This window comes from Camelus bactrianus, chromosome 1 (assembly GCF_048773025.1).
Source record: "Camelus bactrianus isolate YW-2024 breed Bactrian camel chromosome 1, ASM4877302v1, whole genome shotgun sequence".
NCBI classification, from domain to species: Eukaryota; Metazoa; Chordata; class Mammalia; order Artiodactyla; family Camelidae; genus Camelus; species Camelus bactrianus.
Window position 1 is genome coordinate 9,494,361 of NC_133539.1, and position 27,977 is coordinate 9,522,337.

At 45.5% G+C, this 27,977-nt stretch overlaps 1 long non-coding RNA gene across 2 annotated transcripts in view; it reads right to left on the reverse strand.

Moving 5' to 3' along the window:
- LOC123617327 (uncharacterized) overlaps positions 1 to 27,261 on the reverse strand; it is a 48,612-nt gene extending 21,351 nt beyond the window's left edge. The window contains exon 1 of one of the 2 annotated variants that reach the window (XR_006725427.2): positions 26,581 to 27,261. This is a non-coding gene — a long non-coding RNA (uncharacterized LOC123617327). Of the gene's footprint in view, positions 1 to 8,335; positions 10,689 to 26,580 lie in introns of those variants that run through there. The other variant, XR_012504902.1, reaches the window with a different exon arrangement.
- Positions 27,262 to 27,977: the final 716 nt, after the last annotated feature.

Genomic DNA, 27,977 nt, shown 5'->3' on the forward strand with positions numbered 1-27,977 from the left:
TATTATTCTGAATTAGTCCAGAACACAGGCACCGTGAGAGAGACCCAAATTAAGCACAATGGGAGCTCAAGCAAAGAGAACAACCTTTCCAGTTAGTGTGGCCAGAAAATATTCCGCGGAGGAGATCACACTTGTGCTGGACTTCGGAGGAGAGTTAAGACTTCAGTCGGTAGAGCTAAGAAGGAGCCTTCTCTAAGAGGAGAGTTGTGAGCCTCCTGGTGGAACTGGGACTATCAGTGTCAAGCTAAGGTGTTTGAACTTGATCCTGCAGACGATGAAGAGCCAAAGAGAAATTTTGAGTCGGGGAAGGCGCGGTCTTATTGATGCGTTAGGTAGATGATTCTGGTCACAGTGAAGAAGGTCTAGACAAAGCGCAGGAAAACCTGTTATGCGACAGATTAAGAAACAGCCCCAGCAGTGAGCCTGGGGTCACCACTCTGACGCTCAGGCTCGGGGGGTCACAGACTTGCATGTGAATCCTGGCTCTCCCACTTGTCAACTCTACTGACATTGAGGAAGTTACTTCATCAACTAAGTCTCAGTTTCCCCATTTCAAAAAAGGGTTAATAACAGAAGGAGCTTCATATGATGTAAATGAAGGATGAGATAATGCATATAAAGCATGCAGCTCAGTGCCCGGCAAGTAATCAACGTTAACAGTCACGATTATTGTATCCCCAATGCGAGATATTAAGGACCCGAGTTGGGTTTGTTGCAGTGACGAGAAAGAAGGGCTGAATTCAAGATACAGGCAAGAAAGGCAGATAAATCCACAATGACTCAAAAATTTGGTTTCAGTTACATGAGAGAATGTTCTACCACTGAAAGGACTGATTGGTTTCATGCAGTAAAAAGGAAAAAAAATGCATCTGTAGATAAGCCAAGTTTGAGGTGTGAAGGGAAAACCAGAGACTTCTGTAGACAAAGATGAAGAAGGCAGTACTTTAAAAAGGAGGAAAAAAATTTAATGGAATAAATTGTTGGGGGAAGATTTCAAATGAGAAAGAGCAGATGTGACTGATCAGTTAGGGTCTTATCTGTAGAGAGATGAACACATACACCCCTCTCCCTTCCTCTGAGATAAGAGCGAATAAGAAGGAAAAAGAGAATGAAAACTCTAGAAAAGCTATCATGTATGGAAAAGAAAAGTTGACGTTGCTGATGGTACGTGGCCTTGGCTTCTTCTGAAAATCCAGTGGTGTGTCACCTGCTTGGGGTGCAGGTGGGGACAGAGGTGGGAGCACAGGATGCAATTGCCACTTAACACCCCCCATTTCCAAATCCTGTTCACTGAAGACCCAGGCATGGAAGACCCTGGGCTCAGTGCTCTGCAGAGAGTTTTTTTTTTTTTTTTTAAAGGACATTGTTTTCATGGAGATTGTTGAGTGACAAATTTCCCTGGTTCTGCCGGAGACTTACAAGTTTAGCTGGAGGCTGACATGAACAAACACACTCTCACCATCTTAGAAGAACTGAATTTTTAAGTTAAAGGTGCAAATTGACTTCCTTTGCTCTAATGTTGGGCAGAATCAATGCCAAGGGCATGGCACATCAAAGTGTTTGCCAACTGGGGCCATGCTGTAATTGGCTCTCAACCATCCCAGGGGAGCCCCTGGGGGACTGGAAGCTGGTTAGTGCAGTTGGTACTAAAAAACATGGAAGGCTGGCATGGACACCCATAGAGAAAGCCCCGCCTTCCTACACCAGCACACCCTCAGGCCAGGGTCTTTACTGACTTCTCATCTTCCAGACTACCCAGATGCTCCCTTTAACCTGGTTTCATCTTTGGATAACATGACTGAGGAGAGAAGGAAATGCCCAGTGGGATGGATACCCCTACAGATGGCCCTGCCCGGATGCTGGAGCCAAGTTTCAGCTGAAGTTGAGCTCGAGCAAGCCAACTTGGAAGCTCGTAAGTTTGAAGATCTCCAGCCGGGAGAAGTACCCACCAGAAGGTACTGGTCACATGAGAACCTTGCTAATGAAGTGAAACCTTGTTTATTTTTCCACAGTGGAGGTAATTGCATGTGACATTTCTCTGAATCATTTATTTATATTTTTCCTCCTTTTTTCAGCATAAGAAACTAAACAGATGGAGAAAACTCACTTAAAGGGTTTTCTTATTACTCCTGGCAGTCTTTGGCTCCAGACAAATGCTTAGCCTCTTTCCTTGGCTAGAATTAATGCCTGGAAGTGTTTACACTGCCTTCAGATTCAGGGAGGGTGAGCAGGGACCACATTTCCCCCATTTGTCCCCTTCATCAAAGCCTTCTTCCCAGCTCCAATACAAAGATGTTTTATTGAGGCTCTGGACCCCACTCAGAAGCTTTTCTGTTTAATTTGGTTCTTCTTGTTGACATTAGGAGTGCATTTAAGCATGCCTCCATTCCCATATTCTAGCCGGAATGCGGAACTCCTTGTTAGAAGGTTGGACATGGATGAAAATGTCCATGACGGTGAACACAGCTGGGAGCATGGGCCACTGAGGGAAGGACTGATAGGAGGTGGAGTAGGTCCAAAGAGGGCGAGGTCCCTGCCCACTCCTCAGAGGACACACCAGAGGGTATGGCACGTTGTACCAGCTGCTTTGTAGGTAGGAGCTCCAGAAGATGGGCCTAGGGGATAAGGGGCCTGTTGCTACTCCCTCAGAGGATCAGCTTCCTCAAAGCTTAATACAGATTGAACCCCCAGAATCCATAACCCCTGAATATTTGTTCTCCGCTGTTCAGAGAAGAGTTTACAGCCAGAAAACAGAGTTAAGAAGGGTCACAAAAGAAGAGGAAAAGGGATATAAGTGAGGCAGGGAGACTGTGAAAGCTCCAGATGTGGGCTGAAGTTTGGGTGGGACCTGGATCTATAATGGGGCACAAGTGGGCACACCTCACCCAGCTCCCCATCCCAAGACTTGTATTCTATCTGCAAAACTGGGGCTCCCATTCCATTTCCCCACCATCTTCTATCCCCACTGAGAAGGAAAGTAGTACCCCAGCAGCAAATGATTCCCTGGGCCACCCCTTCGGTCACCTCTGATATTTGGCTAGAATTCCCTGATCACACCCCACACCCCAGCCTGAGTGCAGTGCCCATCCTTCCGTGTTCCTGAGTATTCAATATTTAATTTACACTGTAGTGAAATGTACTTGCTCATGTGTCTCTCGTGTGTCTCCCTCCCTCATTAGACTGTACACTCTTTGAAGTCAGGGACTGTCTCTTGCTGGTGGATTTTTCCAGGAATTAGCACAATGCCAACTCATAGTTCAATAACTGTTCAAAGGAATATGTGAATGAACAAACAAACATAAAATTTAAAAACTGAACTTCCTCACTTCCACTCATCCAATCTCAGTTTGAGATAATACCCAACAAACATGGATTGGATGCCAGCTGGGCATCAACCACTATGCTGAATACGATTCATTATAAGAAAGAAGAGGTGGGACTTCCAAGTCACATGTAGGCATAGGAAACGACAGGCCGGAGAGCAGTGGTTGCTGTGTCTTGTCCTGCCCTCTCTGATCTGGGATGCTGCATGTCTGGCTGGAATATGGACGTGGTCCCTTCAGCTTGGAGCCCCCAATTGCCTCTCACTCCATTCTCATCTTTGTAGTTGCTTCTCTTGTGCTGTTTAAAGCCCTCTCTCCTCCCATGGTTCCCAGTGAGTCAGAACCATCATAGAACTTTGTATGGTATTTTTGTCTCAACGACTGAGGGTGTCCTACTGATATTTATTTGGTAGAAGCCATGAATGGTTGACATCCTGCAATGCATGGACACGCCCCTGTAATAAAGAATTCTCTCTCATCCTCCCTGATTTTCAAGTGTTCCCCCAGAGCTTTGTGTAGCTAAAAACTCTGTTCTGTTTTAAATACAAACGCAAAGTATTTCTTGAAAGGTTTAAAATACACTGAAGTTTCCAGGAATGAGACTCCCATGTAAATCAAAGGAAGACTGTATTTAGTTTACCAAGAGTGAATCACCATTTGGGACACCATGTCACCAACAGCAATGCCTATGGTATCTGAGTCTCAGCACAGCTCACCTGTGAAAGGCTGCTTTCATATCTCCTGCTTTCACAGAGAGGTTGCACTGAGCCCCAAGTATCCAGCATTATATGTTCTATCTTATTCCTACCTGAGCATTTACCTATGGAAGCACATACTATTTTGTTATCAAATTACTTCCTATTTATTTTTAAGTCGGACAATTATGTTGACCTTTTAAATATAATGCAGTTAGGAAGATTGTATGATTCATTTCTGTTAAGGGTCGAACTGTGTCTCCATCCCTCCATCCAAATTTAAATGTTAAAGTCCTAAGCTCCATACCTCAGAATGTGATCTTATTTGGAACTAGGGTCTTTAGAGAAATAATCAAGTTAATATTAGGTCATTAGGATGGACTCTAATCCAAAATGACTGATGTGCTTATTGAAAGGGGGAAATTTGGACATGGAGACACACACAGAGGAAAGACAATATAAAGAGACACAGGAAGAAGAGAGCCCTCCTCAAGCTAAGTTATGAGGCAAGAAACACATTTTTCTTTACAGCCTTCAGAAGAAACCAACCCTGCCAACACCTTGATTTTTGACTTCTAGCCTCCAGAACTGTGAGACAATGAATTTCTGGTTTTGAAGCCACCCAGTCTATGGTACTTTGTCATGGTGGCCCTAGAAAACTCATTCAATTACATTCCAGAAGAGTACAGGGGGCGTGAGATTTGTTACAAAAAGAAGGCAATGGGTATGATGGGGTTGGGAATAACTGCTTGGTTCAGACTCTCAAAGAGAGCTGCTAACTATGGCCCCAAACAGCAATAATACAAAAATTGAGTTTGGTTTGGCAAAGGAAACACCATAATGGGTAATTTCAGTGTCAGAAACAATCAAAGTATTAAATATCCAGCAAAAGAAAAGTAACCCTCTAACTATGGAGATTTCCTGTACTTGAGAGGAATTGACCACAAAGCAATTAAAGTTAAAAAAGAAAGAAAACCTTCTATTTCATACTTGGAGAATCTCTTGAAACTATTCTTGCTTTAGACAAATAGCCCCACTTACATTTGTATGGCTTTTCACAGTTTTTGAAGCACTTCGTGTACTTGATTCCATTTAATAGTCCCAAGAGATAAACAGGGCAGGAAAAAAAAATCCTTATTTTTTAATGGGAAGTCTGTGACTGTTGGCGTGATTTGCCCAAGATCAGATAAACATTAGATTTGTTTATTGATTAAAATTATTTTGGTTGAAAAAATACTCACAAATTTGAGTGACTTAGAGATAAAATAATTTGATGGAAACAATGCCCCCATTCAAAGAATCCATGAGCAACCGGCCGTGGGAAGACCAGAGCCACAGCTCCCCAGGGCCTTCCCCTGCAGGGGATTGAGATTCTGGTCCATGAGGTCACCATGAAGATGACTCCAGAGCCAACCTCCAAGATTGAATCTCTGATCAAATTTCAAATTCCCAGAAGAGAGGATCTAATTGGCTGGTCAGGTGCCTAGTCCTGTGGCAAACAATTGTGACTAGGTGGCGAGGGCATGTAGTATCAGCAAAGTGAATGGGGACCCAATCTTACAGATTAGGGGGGCAGTTTCCAAAGAGAGGGAAATCATAACATAGCTGACCAATTCCCAGGAAGTTCCACCCTTTCGCTGCCCAACACTAACACGCATTGACCTTCCTGTGCATCCAGATATGCCCCCTGGGTAACACCATGCAGAACATAGAGGCACAGGCACATTTACCCACTTCCCAGGAAAAACAACCAAAAGTCACATCCAGCTAACCATTAGTAGGTGGGCTAGCAGCTTATCAAACTTGATTCCTTTTCTTCCCAGGACTCACAGATTCACTCTATTTCCCAGCCTCCCTTGGGGTTAGATGGGGCATGTGACCAAGTTCTGGCCAGTGGGATGTGAGCAGAAGTGTTGGGCATCACTTCCAGGTGTGCTCCTCCTTGCTCTGCTCTCTTCACTGACTAGATGCAGATGACGCAGTGGCCTGGACAGCTCTGTAAATTGACTGTGGAAAAACCACAACACGGAAGGAGCCTAGTCCCACATCATTTCTTGGAGGAGAGGTACCAGCAGATCAGGAACACACTGAAGATTTTAGGAGAGCAAGAAAGAAACTTCTGTGATGTTTAAGCCCTAATATATTCTTGATTTTGGTTTTACAGCAGCTAGAGTTGTCATAATCAATGCAGAGGCTGATGCTGAAGCACACTGTTCAGTGGTCCCAAACTCCATTGCATGCTTGCCCCTCCCATTCATTCTATCACAGTCCTTTCTCCCAATTCCACACTCTGTGGGCTCCACCACCACCAACATACAGCATATAAAGGAGTGGGGAGAAGGAAAGAAGAAACAATATTAGATATGAATCAGGAGACTGAGTTGCACACCTGACTCAGCAATGCTACATCTTCTGCTCTCAGTGATTCCCTTTTTCCTATGAACCAAAGGACTGGGCTACTGGCAGCCATGTTTGTGCTGCATGAGCTTGTCCCCTCAGGACTGACTGGGGCAAAGGCTTGCCCCTCACCTAAATGCGCCAATCAGTTTCTCTCTTCTGGGAACTTGGAATTTGAATGAAAGTAACAGAGACCAGAGGATGAGAACTAACCACATGAATAGCCAAGTTCTAGAGGAAAGAGCTATCAACTCCTGGGGTGGACAGACATTGTAGAGCAGCCCAGTTCCTATCTTAACTTGGGTTGAATTTTCAACTTTTCTCTGAATTACATGATATGCCAAGCTTCCAATAAGTCCCCTTTAGGATTAAACTTCAAAACGCATTGCAGCCAAAAGAACTCTATCTAATGAAGAAGAGAGTTCCAGAAGAAGGGGTTTGCTGATCTCCTTGGTTCCCGAAGGAGGAGCTCTGAATATTTATTGAGCAGCTACTATGTGCCAGGCATACTCTGCTAGATACTGGGGATTCAATGACAAACTCAATCTCTGCCCTTTTGAGGCTCACAGTCTGGAGGGGAGCAGGGCATTAGTCAGGTACTTTCATTCATGAGCAGGTAATTACAAACTGAGATAAGGACACTGAAGGAAAGCTTCAGGTCTGTGAATGAGCTTAGCAAAGGATCGAACCTTAGACTTGTGGATTTGAAGAGATAATATTTGGGCTGAACCCTGAACACTGAGTAAGTGTTAACTCATGGAAGAAAGCAATTCTCTGAAAAATATTTATAGAACCCTGTGATGGGGGTACACAGGGAGTATCATAGGAGCCCCCCCAAAAGTATTTTAATGTCTTTGAAGAAAGTGAAAAAGCTTCTCATAGTCGATGACATCTCAGTTGAGTACTAATGGATAAACAGAAGTTTGCAAAGAAGAAAAAGGTGGGAGGGCATTCCAAGCAGAGGGAACAAAACATTTGCAGAGGCATGAACGTATCAGAAAGTAAGAACAAATAGCTCTGCATGGCTGTGGTATTTAGGATCGGGATGTTTGTGAGGAAAAAGGTCAGTGAGGAAGCTAAAGGGCCACATCATAGAGGACCTCATCTAGGTCATGCTGAGGGGGATGGACCTTACCCCATGGGCGGTGGGGAGTCAAAGGAAGATGATCACAGGGAAGGATTCCAATAAGATTTTTGCTTCAGAAATTTCATTCTAGGTTTTATGAAGAACAAATTTGACTTTATTAACAGATGACTAATAAAGAAGTTGTGGTATATAAATAACAGTGGAATACTACTCAGCCATAAAAATGAATAAAATAATGCCATTTGCAGCAACATAGACCTGGAGATCATCATCCTAACTGAAGTAGGACAGAAAGAGAAAGAAAAATATGATTATCACTTACATGTGGAATCTAAAAAAAAAGACACAAATGAATTTATTTACAAAGCAGAAACAGACTCACAGACATAGAAAACACACTTACAGTTACCAGGGGAGGAAGAGGGTGGGAAGGGATAAATTGGGAGTTCAAGATTTGCAGATACTAACTATTACATATAGAATAGATAAGCAACAAGGTCCTACTGTACAGCCAGGAAACTACATTCAGTATCTTGTAGTAACCTATAATGCAAAAGAATATGAAAAGGAATATATGTATGTACATGTGTGACTGAAACATTATGCTGCACACCAGAAACTGACACAACATTGTAAACTGACTATACCTCAATTTAAAAAAAAAAAAAGAGCAGATTGGACCTGGGAGAGAGTGGAAGCTGAGAGAATTCAGAGCCGTGGAGCACCCCTGTGTTAATAGTTATCACGTACTGCAGGCCTGAGGTCTACCGTTGCCTGAGCATTTGTGGGAGAAGAATAATTAGAAGTGTCTTTCCAAAGCCCTCTCCTCCCACCTGGCTCGTTGCCGCCATCTTGGTTGGCCCCAGTTGTTGCCTCGGGTGTTACTTGTGCCATAGCAACAACTGGCCTCTCTTCCTGTAGCCTTCACGGTGCCAGCTGGCTAAGCTCCCACGACACAGCTGATCACACCCCCATGGCTCAGAGAGCGTCTCACTGCCTGCAGGGTCGAGCCATAGTCCTCCCTACACCGTCTCCAGCTTCCTCCCTCTTTACTCACGAATTCTAACTGTCTGCTCGGCTTTTTACATACATTATCTTTAATTCCCACCCCACCCCAAGGTGAACGTTACTGTCCTTATTTTGCAGCCTCAGAGAGGTCAAGACACAGGTCACAGGCCAAAGGGCACAAGCTAATAAATTGTGGGATCGCATTTTGAATCCAGAACTGACTGACTCCAAAGCCCGTACCCTCTCACTCAGGCATGTTAACTCTAAACCACGTGACCTGGTACGTCCGTCTCTAGTCCCCAAGCTGTTCGCCCCCAAGTGCAGCCCCCTAAGAACTGAGCCAAGGTATTATTCACAAAAAATGGGAAAAAAATGTCAATGCTATACTTTTCCCAAACTGCAGCAAATAATCAAATGTTCTTAATTTTACATATGTGCCCTCTATAGTTTAAAAAAATTTTTTTGGCTTCTTCTACCACAGCACAGGTTAGAATTGTGTAGAAAACCAACTTTATATTAATTTTATGGCTATTTCAATTGACTTTTCCTCTTAAATGAGTTTGAAATCCACTGAGCAAAACTGCACTGTTATTAGGGAAAGTAGGAGTGAGGCTTGAAGTCTTGTTTGGGGTTGGTACGTGGAAGGCTCTGGAAGCCTGGCCCAGTACTGGGACTATAAGCAAGGCGGAGCCAGAGGTGGCTTTGAGCTGAGGAGAGGCCAGGCTGAAGCTATGCCACGAGAAGATGTCTCTGAGCACAGGGGCCAAAGCGATAAGAGCAGAACTTCTCAATGCATGGTCCCCTGCCCACTGGATCAGAATCCCCCAGGAGCATGTTAAAATGCAGATTCCCAGGCCCCGCCCACAATTAGAATCCTTTTGGAATGGGATCCAAGAATCTACATCTTAACAACCTCCAAGATGTTAATGGGCACTGAATTTGAGCATCAGCAGATTAGGAGGAGAGACTGGAGATGTGGAAACCAGTTGGGTGGCCTCAGAGATTCTCCAGAAGGGAGGCAACAAAGGAGAGAGCTGGAGGGGAGGAGAGGAAACTCAGGGGCTGGGGGAGAGGGCGAGAGAGGATGTGGAATGGAACAAGTGATTCGGTGGGGAGGCAAAGGGGAGAGGGAAGTCAGCCCTGGGTTTCTGATCTGAGTGGCCGGGAGGATGGTGGGGTCCTCAGCAGAAACGAGGAGGGCAGGGGGAAAAGCAATTTGGAGGAAGATAATTTATGCGTGTGTTTGGTCACTTTGAAATGGAGGTACTGGCAGAGCATCCTAGCCAGAGTGTGGAACAGGATGCCGTCAGCAGCTCTCTAAGTGGCACTGAAAACCTACTACCAACTTGCACGTTTGGAAGCCTCGGGACACTGATGCGGCTTAGGCCAGGGGACAGGTCATCGGGGAGTTTACTAGCTCTCTCCACTCATGGCCACGGAGCGCACCTCCTGCCCACCGGCCATGGGCAGACACAGGGGTCCATCACCAAAGGTGGGGAGAGCTGGGGAGAGGAGGACGAGTGGGCTCCTGCAGGTCCAGCCTTGCTCTGAGAGATCCAGCTGCAGACTCCTGTCCTGACAGGGCCATCTCATGACAGCGCCTCCCAAACTCACGCCATTACCATCACTCTGGTGCCCTGGTCGGGATCTGCACACATGTCCTCGTCAGGAATCACTCATCGGTGGGAACTCAAAGGCAGCTTCAAAATCCGTACATCTGTGTTCTCAACCCTGCCAATTACGTCTGACTGGAAAGTTAGTTGGGGCCAGAACCTGGGACTAATTTCAAGGACACCTTTTAAGACCAAAAGAAGGCCTTTTAGAATTGACAGTTTCTGTAGATCCCAGTCACGCGGGGCCATTCATCTGCAAGTTAACACGTGAGGGTCTCAGGGAGGAGGGCCCTTGTCTGGAACTCAGACCATCAGGTTTTTGAAAATGCACACATTTTCTTGTTTAGCTTCCAGTCTGCTGAGGGGGTCATCTGGAGAATATTACTGCCGGAAATACATCTAGAGGTTTTCAATTAAAATAAATTGCCTCAATCTTTGCAAATTATGCAAGAAACTGTCGGTGTCATACTAGGGCCACAAACTGTTCACTCTCAGGCGAGCTCCAGGCTGAACTCCTTTGGAGGCCACAGACAGACAAGGAAGGAAATCTCAGCAGACTCACAGCCTCTCCTCTCGTCTGCCCCTCCCTCCCCACCCTGGACCTCAGGAATGAGCCACAAGCACCCAGTTCTCAGCCCCAGAAAGCTCTCAGCAGAAGCCTGGGAAAAGCCACCCTGGTGGTCAGCCCCCAGGGACTGTCTGCCACGGGGGACTCCTGGAGCTGCACAGGGCTCCATGGCCTCCGAGACACCCTTCCTCTGCCGTCAGCCAAGTCCAGGTCATTCAGGGACAGTAAGTGGCACAGTGCTCCCAGCACCTGCCACGCCCAAGCCTGCCCTGGTCGCTGGTCTTTGTCCCCAGGCAGGGACCCCTGGACACGGGGAGGAGCAAGGCTGCAGCGACCTTCCCTCCCACACTAGAGCCCACACTCCTGGGTCGGATGCTCCTTTCTAGAATCCCCCTCCCAGAGTCACGGCCCCCAAGAGGCCAGGAGGAGAGCGGAGCTCCGGGGAAGGCACTCGTGTGGCTTCCAGACCTTTCAGGACGTGGTTGTTTAAGACAGTTTGGGACTATTCATGTTGGCACACACATATGTCACTGTCTTCGTCTGCTACAGCTACCGCAACCCAGCACTGCAAACCTGGGGGGCTTCGCCGACAGAAATTGATCTCAGGGTTCTGGAGGCTAGAAATCCAAGATCAAGGTGTCAACAGGCTTGGTTTCCTCTGAGTCCTCCTTCCTTGGCTTGTAGGTGGCTGTCTTCTGGTGTCTTCACATGGCCTTCCCTCTGTGTGTGTCTACATTTTAGTCTCTTTGTATAAAGACACCAGTCAGATTGGACTAAGGTTCACCCACGTGACCTCATTACCTTAATTCTCTCTTTCCGGACCTGCTCTGCAATACAGTCCCATTCTGAGGTACTGATGGTTAGGAATTCAACATACGATTCTTGGAGGGGACACAATTCAGTCTGTAACAGTCACAGAGCACAGCCACTCAGGTCTGACCCCTCATCTTCCTTGCCTCTTAGCCCAACTCCACACCATCATCAGATTCTTTGCAAGCTACAGTGAGTCGCAGAGGAAGGAAAGTCCAACCAAGTCACGTGCTTCTGGGTCACAGTTCTGGTAGCAAGGTCATTGGAGGAAGAGTTTGAAATGAGTAACTGTGGGTCCTTGTCCTCATCTATTTAGACATCCATCTCCCTTGGTCCTGGGAAGTCACAAGTGTCTTTAACTGAGTGCAGACCTGCTACTCTGGCTTGTAGGCATGGCCGTCCAGCCTTCAGAGAAGATTCTTTTGCAAAGGAGCTGCAGGCTCCAGGCAACAGACATCACCTTGGTGCCAGGGGTGCTCTCGTTACTACTGGAAACCCAAGCACTAGGTCCACGCCGGCCCTGTGGTCTCACCGGAGAGAGGAGGCCCCACAGAGGCCCCCCTGCAGATGGGCCAAGCCGCCCGCCAGAGCCTATGGGAGACTCCAGGCAGCTGTTTGGAGAACGGTTTTGATCCTCACAATAGATGAGCTGCAACACGTCAGGAAATCTACTCTAGAAGGGAAAAAAGACACCGACATTTACCCACACCGAAGCACTGCTGTTTGGGAGCGAGTACCGCAAGACGGAGCCATGTGTGGTGCAGTCGGAGGAGGGGGAGGCCTGGACGAGGAAAGCGGGGTGAGGGGGCGGGGCGGCGCTGGAGCTGATGCCGGAAGGGAGAAGCCGAGCAGGCTGAGAGCAGGCAGGAGGGAGGCCCCAGAAGAGGGGCACAGCCTGAACAAGGACCAGATTCCCGTAGGAGCCAGCTGTGCTCAGGGCTGAGAGAGGGAGGCAGAGCCCTGTTCTGACCAGAGCAGAGGCCAATCTCCAAACAGATCTGAGGATGCTGCGTGAACAGTGTAATTTCCAGGAAGAGCAGGGAGCTGACAGCAGTGCCTGTGGCCGAAACAGGCCTGCAGACAGCAGGAGAGGCCAGCCTGTTCTCAGACTCAGCACCTCTTCGGCATCTAAACCAAAGCTCTGCTCCACTTTTTTGGCAGGCCCGGAACTCGCTCTCCGCCGTCAGCATTATTGCTTTCCAGGAATCTCCTGTTTTTCAAGTATTTTTGCCAAGATGTGATGTTTTGCAAGCCCCGCAGCCCATCTCCCTCCTCCCCTGTCAAACTGATGAAACCATGCATCTTCCAGCCCCAAGCAGTCGCGCCCCACCCTGCCTTCGCTCCCCAGCTCACCCCAGGATCTGGCTGAGACCCAGGAGTCCCAGAGGCAGAAGACAGGCTCGTCTGTCTCAACCAGGGCTGGCGACACGGAGGGGCTGCGGTGTCTTCACTGCCCAGTAAAGACAACTGCCTGCTGGCAGATACTCCCAAGGAGCATAAATATCTCCTAGGCGGCCCCCAACTTTTGGCAAGAGACAGGGGAGGATCTGTTTCTGGGTATATTTTGACATGAATTAAGGGCAAGGGGCCCTTTCTAAAATATTTGCTTGAAGCCTGGGTTTTAAAATTATTCCACTGCTCAGTGACTCCTGCCCCACATAAATTAATCAATACAGTAACATATTAATTCAGATTCCCATTTATTACACCAAGGAAAACGTAAGTTTCCTACAGAGAGAGTGTTCCAGGCTTGTTGATTACCGTACCTGGAAATCATTTTAACCCAGTCCTGCAAATAAACACTGAATTTCACCAGCCTGCTACTACACTTCCCGGGCAAAACCATCTTCAGGCAGGAGAATACGTTATTAACATTTATCGGACTGTGGGGCAGGCATAGTTTTGAAAGTTTCATATGTATAAATGTATATAATCCAAAAGAGAACGATTTTACCAGGAAAAAAATGAAAATCCTACATTAGAACCACCTGCGACTGGTTATGCTTAGCATCCGTGGTGACACCCCACGCTAGGGTGGCTCCACCTCCAACCTTGGAGTGACAACAAACTGTATCTTTAATCCCAGGCCTCAAGACAATCCAGATTGTTCTAGCCCAGTGTTCCCTGGAGACCTGCCAGCTTTCAACTAACTCAAGGTTTCGTTTGTCCTCACCTAAGATCATTCTCAGCTTCTGGCGGAGCCCGTGGTGAGCTGCCATCCCAAGAAATGACCCTGGACCTTTCTGGAAGCCTAGGCAAGGCCTGGGAGGGTAAGAAGGAGGGTCGGCAGGCTGTTTCATTCCCTGGTTTAGCCAGCCCTGGGGTTATGGCCTCCCCAGCACCAAGCAAGCAGCTTTGGGGGAGATAGAAAAGTAACTCAGTCAAAAACAAACAAACAAAAACAAAACAAAACAAAAACCTCTTTAGGAATTTAGACAGCAAATGGCCATCCCAAGCCCTAAATAATATTAGCTTGCTCTTCTGAAGGACTGCTCTGTACCCCTGTCCCTGGCTGCAGGGCTGGGGGTGACACAGGAGATCGCAAACCTACACCATGTCAGAGACGGAAAGGAATTTCAGACGTTATGTAAGTCTGTGGTTTTAAAACTTTTAAATTGTTTTTACTATGGAAACCTCCTTCGAACACAGTCTTTCACGGAAATCCAGTACATCAAGCAGGGAAGAAGGTCCTGCATGGTCTCGCATTACAACTCAGAGGCTCAAAGAAACGATTCTCTATTTTCTCTCTCACTTCATCTGATAGTCCTCATGAGCCCGCACCCTGCAGGGCAGAGGGAGCAACTAAGAGCGGCCAATTAACAATAGTTTAGGCTTTTCCAATTTAAACGGTCTCCTTTCAATGTAAACGCTCAGTCAGTTTATTCAAAGTTCAGTTCCCTATAGGACTGGTCTTAACAGTCTTTATAGAACAGCTCAGATTTCCTCCCCTGTTGCTCCTCTATTTTCCAATATGGCAGCTAAGGGTTTAGAGGAAAGGTGGGGTTTTCGTGATTCTGAAGAGCCTTGGAAAGGCATCTCTGAGCCTCCCTACTGGAAAGCTCCCCCAACCAGCTATTTCCCCCAGCTTCTGCCTGTCCCTTCAAGGACATCCAGGCACTTCTGCTGGTCCATTGCGCGCAGCCAAAGAAGACAGCTCGGGAGGGCCAATCGCCACTTCTGCCTCTGCCCCACTGAGCTGATGTCTTCCCCCGGCTAGAGCAGGGCCAGCTTGTGAGACGTGTCCTCCCAGAGCCCCAGACTCACCCATTTTCCCAATAGTCCCCTGACCACCACTGCCTGGGGTTTTGACTGGGAAAGGCCATGTTAGGACTAGGGTTTGCTCTCTTGCCTCCCCTGCTACAGTCAGCCTTCTACCCATCCCTCTATGGCATTTCGAAGAGGCCAAGAGCAGGATTTCTCCCAAAGATCTAAGCCTGTCTTTGATACAACAGGGAAACATGCCACTAGCCTTGGGGTTTGGGGCTGCCTAGGCCTCTCTGGGTGTTTCTGGAAGGCCCATGGGATAAAGGTATATGAGCACTATCCCTGATGCCTGACAGTCTTTTTCCTTCCAGATTCTTCTCTGCACCCAAAGTGCCAGGTGCAGGTAGGGTGTGTTCAAGCTCTTCCTCTGTATATTATATCTTTCCCCTACCCTGCAACAGGAAGCCTCAGAGTCTAGTTGTCACTGGCTGAAGTCTCTCTCTTTGGTAATTATGGAAAATTTTCAGGATGCAAGTCCTCCAGGCTGGGTTCTTGATATGTTAAGGAATTTTGAAATTCCTCCATCTCTCTCCAAAGTCTGGTTTTCAAGGCAATTGTCTTGCTGCAAAATCCTATTTGGATGTCAGAAACTTGTTTCTCTTTGGCTCCTGACATAACAGTTCTGATTCTTTCCCAACTTCCCCCCGAGGGGGAGCGGATGGCTTAACTGTGGAGGAAGAACTGGGGAGAGGCTCTGCCCATGAAAATGCGGGGAACATTAGCAGTTTGCAAAAACAAAACACAAACAAAATCCAAGGGAAAAACCAATCTCCATCTCATAAACCTATTACTGAGGCTCGATCAAATGTTTGGCCTTAGTCTGAATCACTCCTATTCTCAGAAGAGTAACACGGATACCTCAGTGGATGAGACTGGGCCCCCCAGGGACCCAGAGTCTGGTCGGCACTATGTCCTGCCTTCCCTACTCTTCAAACTGTCACTTGAGGGACCACAACAGTCACACGACCCCACAACACCTGCACTTCTGACTCTGCGGGAACTCGAGGGACAAGTTGTTGCCTTCTCAGTGTCAGAAGGAGGCAGAGATGGACAGATGGAGTTGGACTCGAGTTTTACATAGTTCCCAACTTGTGTCTGATTTCTTTTGCCAAGTGATGGGAAGCTTTCTAGACCCACTGCCACAACTCAGACACTCTGTTAAGGAGAGGAGACAACTGGATGGATTCCTTGGTGCCCTCTGTATGAAGGATGCAGTCAGAAAAAGTCAGGGAAAAGCCAAGAGAAACAGAGCCAAATGTGTGCACAAGGATCATTCTCAGTCACCAACTTCTCCAGGAGCTGCTTTAAAGGGACAGAGCTATTGTTATTTCTGAGAATGGCCTGCATTCCTCTGGCAACTTAATTTTCAAAAGACTGGCACATCCACAGTCTCCTTTCATCCCCTCAAAGCCCAGTGAAGTGGGGGCAGTGAGCACAGCCATTGCCTTTGATCAGTGTGTCAGCGTCTAGGCACAAAGCGGTTGTCTGAGACACTCAGGGTGATCTGCTCCAGATAAAGCCCCGTGCCACCTGGGGCACATTCTTTCCCTTGGTCCCAAAGGGAAGTGGGGCAGAAATCTTCATAAAGAGGCGGAGAGTTGAGCGGTGCGGCTGGACAGTTTTGAGAGAGACGCTGGGTGCTACAGATTCCTGCCAGACTTAACAGAAATCCTGATTCTCAACCTGGATCCGCCACTGAGTGACCATGTGACTTTGAGGATGTCACTGAATGTCTCTCAGCCTCTGTTTCTCTGCCCATGAAATAGGAATAACAGTGTCACTGGCAAAACCCATTAACAATTCCCAGGAAATGAAAAGAGAATCTGGGTAATAAAATCAAGTCTAACCTTGTTGTTCAACCTTTGTGCTTAGTCTGGTTTCCCTTGCTCATAGGGCGCCACGTGCAGAAGCCTACCACTTCTGGCCAGAGCTCCTGGTGTGAAACGGCTGCGCCGACACCTCAGCTGAGCACAGAAGTGCTGCACACGACACTGTGATTCAAGATGACAGCAGCATGCCGTGTGCAGAGACGCTGCGCCTGGCACTGTGATCTGGGGGGTGCCCAGCACGCCTGCGCCTGACCCTCAAGAACGCCACCCCCTTCCCTAATCCCCACAAAACAGCCCCGCCCACAGCCTGTTGGGGAGAGCATGCGCTCTAGAGCTCAAGCCGGCACCTCTCCACTCTTTGATCAAAGAATAAAGCTTTCCTTTGCTTCTGAACGGAACTCAGTCTTGTTCTTTCAGCTTGAATGACACGAGGCAGGAGGACCCTTTTAGGGGACTGACTTGAAAGGGATGGTAACTATAGTAATAATAATAATATCTGCTCTATTCACCTCACAGGACGGTGGAAAGCATTAAGAATTGGCTATATCTATGTAGATGTATCTATGAGTGTGTCTTTATGGAGGGATATTTTATGATGCAACCAGCCTTTGGAGATGGTGCCGTGATTACTCAACAGAACTGGAATAGGACCACGCTTTTGCTTTTTCTGATTTCATTTTGGATGTCAACCCTGGAGTCTCTGTTTCCTTATCTTCAGAGAAGGGGAATAGATTGTGCGCAATCAGGAATATATAGATTTGTCATTTTATTCTTGCTCACAGATGACTGGAGGAAGGGACATGGTGCAAATATGGTAAAGGGTGGGGGCTGTTAGGGTTCTTGGTCTGTACATTAGAAGAACACTTTTTAAGGCACTTTCACATCCTTTTCTCTTTCGGTTTTCACAACCCCCAAGTAAGCACGTAAGCAGGACAAATAATATCACCTGGTTACAGAGACTGGAGAACGGAGCTGACAAGTGGTATAACCGTGGCCACATGGTATTGAACTCAAGTCTCGTAAGTATCCCATGTTCTCTCCCCTACCCCATCGCGCTACATCTGGGACTGAAACCTTCAGCACTTGAACTGAGAGATTGGAGCAACTTGAACAAAGGCATTTGTCCCCCTGAAATTCAGCAATAGTTGCCATTGATGTTCCTTGAACATCTCATACTTCCAGATTGTTGTATCAATTTACAGATCTAGGTTGAGCCCTGTTAGGGGCTCAGCTTTTTGCTGGGACTCCAAAAGGATGTTGAAGTGAAGTGGTTGATGATGTCCCAGATGTGCGAAACTTCTAGTGGAGACGAGGCAAATTCGTGAAACAGCAAAGAATGGTTCAGACCAGAAGTGAAACTGACATGGGGCAGGGCACAGACTAGGCGCTAAAGGAGCATGGTGAAATGACCGATGACTGAATCAAAGCGTTAAAACTTAATGAATGAAAGATGTACCTTAAGTGCTAGGTTGTGTGGTTCAGGATATAAAGATGCAGGGTTTGGATGGAAAATAAATTAAAGAAAGTGAGTATCATTAGGCAAAGTGTCATGGAGAAGGAGAGATTTAACTGGATCTTCATAGATCAGTAAAGATTTTGTTATTTTGGGAAGAAGTGAAGACATGCTAGATAAGAGGGGAAAAGAACAAAGTCCCAAACAGAGGAATATGCAAGGTATATACAAGGAATATACAAGGTACAGATTGCATGCTTGTCAATGTTCAACATCCCTCTCTGGGGAAAAAACCAAACCAACTCTTATTTGTAGCCTTTACCCATTTCCATGGTGTAACTTCTCCAAACATGGTTGATTTCAAAGCAGCAGCATGGCATTACTGAATGTGGAGTTGGGAAGGGCTCTGCATTAGTTCACCATCACATAGTGTTTCCACCATACAACACACAGAAATAGTCCAAGAGCACAGATAACAGTGGAATAATTAGGAAGTTATGAGTTTTAAGTATTTATTCACTTTTTGACATAATTTGCTTAAGTTTATATAATTACTTTTCAGTAATGGCTGTGTTAAGCAACTGGCTCAAAAACTTCCTGAAAATTCAGCATCAGCTCTCGAGAGCCAGGACAAAACCGTGTTGGCACACTATTGCCTGTACATAAAGCAAAGAACCCTGTCCCATGGAAATGGTTCATGTTGGAGGTTGGAGGGAAAGAGAATTCACTTCTTGGATCCAGGTTAAAATGACAAAAGGAAAGACATGGACCTGATCCAGACTGAATGGAGTAGGACACAGGGAGGCACTGAGGGTCCTCAAGCAAGGAAGCAGCTGCCCCGATGTCTGAGGACGTCTGAGGGGGATGGACAGTACAGAGGGACGTGGTGAAGAGACAGGGGTGGGAGGTGGGGGCTCAGCTCAAAGGCTGTGGGGGAAGGGGAGCTGGAAGTAAGCATGGCAAATGGAACCGAGATGGGGAGACTAATGTGAGAGACATTTTAAGTAAATTCAAGCATAACTTGGTGCCCAGATTTGGGGATAAGGAGGCTGGACAGTCAAAGATGCATGAGGTGGGTCTGGGTGACCCAGAGGGGAGTTAAAGCTCGGAGAACTAGCTGAGCTGAGCACACTGGGAAGGAAGGTGAGTTCTTGAATCTGCCAGACAGGAGGCAATGGCCAGGAAGGCAAAGCAATGGAAACGTCCTGTGGACAACTGTGAGGAGATGTGGGACTGGAGCCTGAGGGAGAGGGATGTGCTAGAAAATGCTGATTTAAGAGTCTCAGTTCAGAGGTAGCAGAAGCAGCTCAGGAAGGTTGAGCCCTCTGGGGGAATACACACTGAAACGAAGGCCCGAGTGTTGCCACCTGCTGGCACTAGGGTGATGGGGGATGGAAGAACAGCTATAGAAGATTCCAGATAAAAAGTCCGAGGAGAGCAGGAGAACCAGAGAAAGAGGTCAGAGATACCAAGATGGGGCAGTTTCCAAAAGGGAAGGATGTATCAAATGCAGTCTTAGCTTATTACCTTAGCTTACTCGACAGCCCTTAGACTCAGTAAAATAAGCTTTCAGAAAGAAAGAGAAAGAGTAATGGAATTTAATTCTATCTCATGGAGAGAAATAAATTCCTCTATTTCAGGCAGAAGCTCTTGTCATGGCTGGGGTCATCTGGAACCGGCCTCAGTAGTGCAGCCCACTTTGCCTTTGTAGACACGGGCCATTTGTTTCAAAGATGGAGGTTCCCGGACAGGCAGTAGAAGTGTGTGTCAGGAAGTCTCAGAGTGCTAAACAAGCTCTAAAAGTAACGGAGGAGGGGAAAAGCTGGGGTGGAGGGATAAATTGGGAGTTCAGGATTTGTAGATACTAACTACTATACGGAAAATAAACAACAGGGTCCTACTATATAGCACAGGGAACTATGTTCAGTATCTTGAATCACTATGCTCTACACCAGAAATTAACACAGCAATGTAAACTGACTATGCTTCAATAGAAGATGATACTCAAAATCAAATAAAAATAATGGATAACTTCTCAGTGATGACAGAGCTGAGATTACAGAAGTTAAAACTTGAATAAGCAGCTAGAGAGATGAACCCAACATGGGCAGCCTTCTCTAAGGGAGATGAAGTTGCAGTTTGTGCAAAGGAATGCACTGTATATGTGCACTCTTTGTAATGGATGCCAGCGGTATCGACGTACAGTCTTTAGGGACCACTGTATAAATATTGAGCACTCTTAAAAATGCAAAAGCCGATTCAATAGCATTTTCATTGCTCTTATTTTGGATTATGGCTACTGGGAGAGAAAACAGATCTCAAGCCAAGTAGAGAGAAAGACAATCTCCCACATATTGTGTTTCATTTAACAGCAATAACAAAAACAAAGGTTACAGGTTTATTTCCAAAACTTAGTAATTCTGGCGATTCTTTTTGCTTCATAAAGAGCTGAAATTAATAGCAAGAATATTTACATTCTCATTTTGTGTTCCAATGCATTTCATGATTTTCCCTTTGGTGTCGTCTTATTTGTTCTCTCTTTTTGTCTCTAACCCTCTAATAGGGCAACTCATGTCCCTACGTCATTTTTTTTTTCATTTTTTACCTGAATGATACAATTTTTCTTAGTTTCTTAATTCTTTGTGATGCATATTAAAACCTCCCCCCTAGTACTGCACCAGGCTTTAATTAGGGGAAGATTATTTCCTGAGTCCATCCCCTTAGCTACATGGGCTTGTACTGCACTCAGAACAACAGGAGGAATGACTAAAAATGACAAAATTGGCTGTTGGCAAGGCTTTGGGGAAGCAGGCACACTAAACTTCGCTGGTGGCACCATAAACTGAAAAACAAATAGTCTTAAAGAGCAATTTTGCAATATGTGACAAGTCGTAAAAATGATTCTCCTCTCTGACCTGGTAAAGCCTCTTGGGGAAAAATGTCCCCAGGAATAATTCCAAGGAAACAAACATATTTGTAAAAAGATGTTTCTGGTCCTTCGGTATATTAAAATGAATCATTGGAAACAGCCCAAGTCCCCAGCTATGAGGAAATGGTTTAGGCAGACTGTGCTCTATTAATATAATGGAATATTAAATGGCCACTAGGAAGGACAATTATAGAGATGATTGTGAAATCTGGGAAGTATCATGCAAAAGCAATCTAAGTGGAAAAAGTAGAAAATGGATCCGTGCACAAGAGTAAAATGCAAAATCGTATGATGTAAATAACTAGCGATACAGAAGCTCAGTTCTTGGGGTTCCTTAGATTTTATGTCACCTCGAGCCTGTTTGATCTCATCGTTTACTAAATTCTACAGCTCTTAACTGGGAGGTGGCATACTCCCCTCAAGAGGGGAGTGGTAATGTCAGAAGATGGAGGAAAGGAGGAGGCATATATAGTTTAAAAACAATGCAGTATTTTGTTCTATTGTTTTCTTGTGTGTGTGTATATACACACATATACATACATGTACACCTACATCTAGAGAGAGAGAGGAATTATGCTTAATTTGAATCTCAAAAATATTTTTAAAGAATATGAGCTTTGTATGTTTATCAAAAATCAAAAGCAGGGCTTAAAAATGTTGAGAAATGCAAGTTCCCTCTTGCAATTTGTTCTAGGTATTTACCTGACCTATTTAATGATGGTGTTTGAATTGGATCTCCAGATCCAATTTAAATGTTGTCCATGTTGAAGCGATCTAGCCACCCACGGCTCTCCTGAGGGGCAACTATCACACAACATAATTGCCTGTCCAGCAGTTTGCCCCGGAAGAGAGTTTATATGAGACAAACAGGCTGATGGTCTGTCGCACTGAAGTGGCACTATGACAACACACTCAAGGCAAATTTTAAAACACTCAAAGGCGAATTCTATAAAGGAAGGAGCCTAATTGGAGGACCAAATAGTGTCTTTGAGTGTATGGCTGAAAAAGGCTCCTTGTTTTGTTACACATTTAAATGGAACTTCTGCCATATCAGTGGACAATGGGCTCTTCCAATACCCAGGCTCTGGAACTCAATCCATCACTCTTAATCAGAGTTCCATCTGTCTCCAGCATCTCCACTGCCATCTCCGGTGACTTCTTGCTCCCACTGTCCCCAATCTAAATGAAACTCTAGACCCTTCCTTCTCCCTTCAAGCAGTGGTGTGCCAGTAAATGTGTAGCAACCAGCTCTCTAGTTGGAGAGAAGAGCCTTCATTTACAGCCTTTGCCGATTGCCGTGGTGTATTCAAGCTACCAGCGTGGCATCACTGAATGAAGTGCTGGGAAGAGATGAACACTAGCACACTATTACCATTAATGGTATTTGGTTTAAGTGACCAAATACATACAACAGACATAAGTAACCTCAAGAGCATTGATAGTAATAAAATGTAATAAGATAATTGGGAAGTGAAGAGTTTTGAAGATTTATCATCTTTGTTTTTAAGAAAATCTATTTTATTGCAATTTTACAATATTTAATCTTTAAATTTTAATAATAGCTCACTAAATTCCCCCAAAGTTAACACCTAGCTCTTGCAAGCCAGCTCCAGCACACCAATCTAGCCCGCCAGGGCATCTGTCCATTGACATTTGGACCATGAAACTACGGTGCCATATGTAAGGTTTCACTGCCCTCCTTGAAGCTTTCTCCTATCATGGCTCTAGAACAACACACTGTTACAGTTTTCCTTTGACAATTCTGGCACACCTTGTCTTGGTTCCTTCTCTTTCCCCCACCCTCTTTGAGTATTAATAAGCCCTGGGTTTTCCTTTTTAATCTGTGTTCTTCTTACCTTCCTGGAGTGATCTCACTTAATCACCAGCATGTTAAGGACCCCACAAAGATGCCAGCATTTGAGCCCCAAATTCTGACTTTTCTCCTAGGTTCAAGAGGGCCCTGGAGCATTTCCACATTGCTCCTGACCTCGGTGCCTTCTTTCCTATCTCTTCATCCAAACTTGCTATTTTTCATGCCTTCCTCATCTGGGACTAAGGATATTCCAACTCATTCATTAATGCATTTGCAAATATTGGTTGAGTGTTTAATACAGGCCAGGCACAGTTTTAGGCTGTGGAAGTACGACAGAGAACAAAACTGGCAGAGTCCTCCAGGAGCTCACTTTCTGTAGAGTGACACAGACAGTCCACAAAACAAGCGAACAAAAACTAGATATATTTCTTAGTGTCAGACAGTAATGAATGTGATGAAGGGCAAGGCGTCTTAAAGTATCCTCCATTCCTTTCTCTTTTACTCCCCACATCCAGTTGGATACCAAGATCCAACCATTGACTGGCTAAATATCCCCAGAATGGAAATGTCCCTTCTCTCCAAACTGGCCTTAATTTGGTCATTATTACCTGTGACTTCCACAGTCTGGGACCTGGCTTCCCTGCTCCAGGTTCTTGCCTGATCTATGCTTCACACTTTTCTGGAGCTTTCCAAAACGCTACTCTCATCACCCTCTCCTCTCGTTAAATACCTGGGGTTACTTGAATAACAGTAGGATATGTTCCTTTGCTTGCTAAATAAGGAAACTCATTTTGTTAGTTATCTACCTTGCGTAAAGTGCTCAGTGCACACACACACACACACACACACACACACACATACATACACACACACAGTGTATTTAACTCTGACAGTTACAGAAAGGATTTTATTATCCTCCCAACAGCTTGGTGAATTCCCATTGTTTGTCAGTTTGCACCAGACGCTTTCACCGTCTGGCCCAACATTTCCCAGTGACTTCTCCTTCCCTGTCCCTCCCCCACCACATCTGAAAGCTGGCCTCACGGCCCTACTTTCCCATTTGAAGTTAGCTTCACACAGCTGAGCCTGTGCTGGCAGGGATGTGTTTGCTTTATCTTCTCTCCTTGGTGAGACACTACAGTCAGACACTTCCTGCTTAAGGAAGGCTTCCCCCTCGGACCCTCACCGCCATCCTTTGCCCCTGGAAATCCTTCCCTTCTTAGCATTTCCACAGTGCTTTGTTCATGAGACATTTTGCTGAGCACCTGCTATGTTCTAGGCATGGGGGATAGAAGATCTGTGTCCCTGCCTTCATGGGGTTGGCATTCTAGAGGGAGGAAATAGAGCACAAACACATAAATAATTTCAAGTAGCAATGCATGCTGCAAGATGCAGGGGTAATGAGGAGGACTGGGACTTCTAGGCTTGGTCAGGGAGGGACAGCCACAGCACTTAGCATCACGTGTTAGATTTGGTGTCTGAGTCTCCTTTCATCTCAGTGAGGGAAGGGATCATGTCGACTGTGTCTTATTTCTCTTTGTCCCATGTCCCCTAGCATATATGCAGTGAGTGTTTATTGAATAAATCAATAAACAAATGGGCTTTCATATTCCAAAAATTCTTCTGATGGCTTCATAGAAAATCCTGGTGACACAGTAACACACCTCCATTACAGGCTCTTCCCAGCAAAGCAGCTCATATGGCTCCCATTTTCCCCCATGATTATTGTACCACACCCAGCCATCTGACAGGGAGAATAAAACTGCATCAGACATTCCCATTTTGAAAGTACAGGATTATTTCTGGCTTGGAAACCGTTCAGTCCCAGGAATATCGATGCTAAGCATTCGTTCTAAAGTTAACCTATTTCTCCACCTGTACCGTTCATGAATCTACCCACTTGACCTCACAGGAAAGGGAAGTAGCTGGGTGGCCCCCACAGCTGCAAGACACAGTCAGCCAGTAGCTTTCTTTTAGGAAAATGCCCAGGGCAACACCACAAGGCGAGAATCCTGAGACATCACATGTGTCCCTCACAGAACACATGCAGCAGATAGATGGGGCGGGGGGGGGGGGGGAGGCACTGAGAATTTTCATCCTTCTGCCTTGAAAGTAGAATGCTAACTTTGGCAGATCATTGGTGTGATCACATTTCACATTATTTGGGGCTCTCTGATTAACACTGCTTTTCGTTTGGGTGGGAAAATAGCACATATCCTTTGATCACGAGCACAAGTACACGAAGCACAAGAGGAAATATTATTCCAGGTGGTTTAAACCCCGGTAACTTATCTCTTACATGCTTGCTCTCAGTGAATTCAGATTTGCTGGGGGGGGGGGTGTATTCTATTATTTATGTAGCCTACTACATAATTTTAGGCAATTTAGAAAATCACTTGAAATATAACAAGATTGTATGACTTAAAAAGGGGATAAAAATTTTGCATATGATTTTTACTTGAAATGACATTGACTTATTGTACCAGATCTTTCTCACTGAGATTTGCTAAAACGTAATTAAATCCTTCTGTATAGGAACTTAAGACTCCAAAGGAAATAATGGTGCTAACAAAAGCCCAAGGTAATATCTCTGGGAATGAGGGGATTATGTTCCTCATTTCAGGCACATTTTTGCACAGTAGGTGAAACAGAATCATCTTCTGTGTGGTGAGCAGTTGTGAAGTTCCAAATGCTTTAGTTTCTCCATCTGAGTGTCAAGACCTCCCAATTCATGGACTTGCACAACCTAGGGTGTCTCTAGGTATTCTTGTGATGGGCAAAGAAGGTGGGGCAGACAACCAAGAGGTGAAAAGATTCTCTAAAAAAGAAAATGTCTATTTTTTTAAATTTCACATTGACTTGTAGGAGGATAGGGGGATGTAGGAGATGAGGAATAATTAGAAAAGAAGAGAAATATTAGAAGAAATCACAACTTAAAACACTGCATATTATAAAAGCAAAATGTGAAAAACCATGGATCTGTGGAGATGGCAGATTGGGAAGGGAGGATACAAGGTAGGAGTTAAGAGTTTGGGTCTGGCCCAGACTGGCCTGGATTCTTGCATTGGCTCTGCTGTTTACTAGCTGTATGACCTTGGGCAAGGTCACTCAGCTCTTTGGATCCAAGTGTACTGGGTGCTTATTATTCTTAGCTCCCTTCTTGAAGTCAAAAAGTCAAACTAGAAGACCTCTTGAGAAAATTCCCTTTCAGTTTTCAGGAGCACAGTGTAATGAAGAGATGCTCGAAAAGCTGGTGGAGAGGCACTGCCCTGCTGGGTGCAGGCCTGGGAAAAGTTCACTTTTGTTTTTCTAGTCGGGGTCTTAGGTGGATTAAGTCCAGCATTTGGCCTCCAGGGACCTACCTAGCTTCTCCTTAAGCATGTCAAGTCTTTACCCTAAACAGCCCATTACTGAAAATGTTAGTGATAAAAGACTTTGTAGAACTTTTTGGATTATCTGCTTTTCACTCCCTAGCAGTTTGCAAACCCCCCACCCTAAATCTGGGGCATTATATTTGTTCTTGTGAAAAACAAGGGAATAGGGTCTTAAAATGTGAACTTTCTGATGCCCTTTGATATGTGCCAGCTGTGTTGGAGCAAAAAGCCCTCATCAATCTTTGCCTTTTGTCCCTAATTTTCTATAAATTACTATTTTCAGACTTACTGGTAAAGGTTCCTTCACATACAAACTCTAGACCCACATGAAAACTTGAAAACAGTAATTAAACACATTACAACTAAGAACAATTGAGCTCATTTTATTTTATCTCCTAGAAAAGGAGTCTAGAATACCTTAATTCCAACAGTCAGCTTGAGACAAAGGAGGGTCCACGGAGGAAGGCCAACATCACATTCACCCTGAGGTCTCCAGAAACCCAGGGAAGACAGGAGACAAGAGCAGACGTGCAGCTCCTTAGAGGGTGTGGTTGGGGCTGCCCCGGTAGAGTGCCTGGAACCACAAACATGTAGACATTAATGGATTAACCAGAGGACTTAGAACAGGACACAGTGTGGGGACCAGAGAATGGCCAACACACACATCTTCTGTGGACTTCTTCTCCATGGGGCTCTGGGCTCAGCTCTCTGAGACTAGAGGCTATAAGGCAAAGACCAAGTTGAGGATGGTACCTTGGTCCATCGGCCACTCTTCCCCCACCTGCCTCCCGTCCATGACCTTTACATGCTCACTCACCAGATTATAAACTCAATAACTATGGATTTCCACTTTATTTAACAATGCTTTGAATGGATCTTGAGATTTTTCAGGTCTTTTTGTTTCTCCCTATCTAGAGTGAGCAAGCAGAGGCTCAGTAGGTTTTTGCTGATGAAGGTGCTAATGAACTCTTTGAAGGCAGTATTTATGGACTCAGCCAATTCTTATTGAGCGTGTACTACGTATTAGGCACAGTCTTGATTTATGGTGTTGAGCATAACAGAGTGAAAAACAAAATTCAACTGAGTACATTTCAGAGACCTTATTGACTTTATTCATTGACTCATGAGTCAGACAGCATCCAATCAAGCAGATAAAAAGGAGCTCCGAGGAGCTGTGCGAAATGAAAGGCAGAGGGAGCAGGGACAGGAAGTTATACTAGGCAAAAAAGTGAACTGGTTATTGCCCGGTTACTTTCCTTTAGAGGATGACAAGGGTCTGTCAGGCAGATCATAACTTCATGCTGACAAGGTGATTCCTTATTGACCCGTTTAAGATTCCACTTCTGGGAAAGCTGAAAATGTAATTCAGTTGTCTTGGTTTGGTGATAAACAACTCTATTGTGGGTCTCTTGTCTTGTTTTTAACAATAGATTTGGCCCTAACCCTAATGGAACTTAGAGTCTAGTAGGAGGGACACAATACAACAATAAGTATAAAAGTATACACTCTTATACAAGGTGAAATGAAAAAGTATAATGGAGGCCTTAATTAGATAGAGGGGGGTCAGGAAAGGCCTCTCTGAGGAAGTCATCTCAAAGATGAGGGGTCCCTAGCCCCCCTAATGGAGGCTGGTTTAAGAGAAAGATTGGTGAGACAGAGCCTAGTGATAGGTAGAGCTGTGGGAGTGAGAGGTAGAGCTGGGAAGGAAACAGGAGCTAGACCACCCAGGGTCTGGAGGACATGTGAAAGACTGAGATTCTGAGTCAGGTACAGTAGGAAAGTGTTGAAGGCTTTAGGGCAGGGTTGTAAGGCGA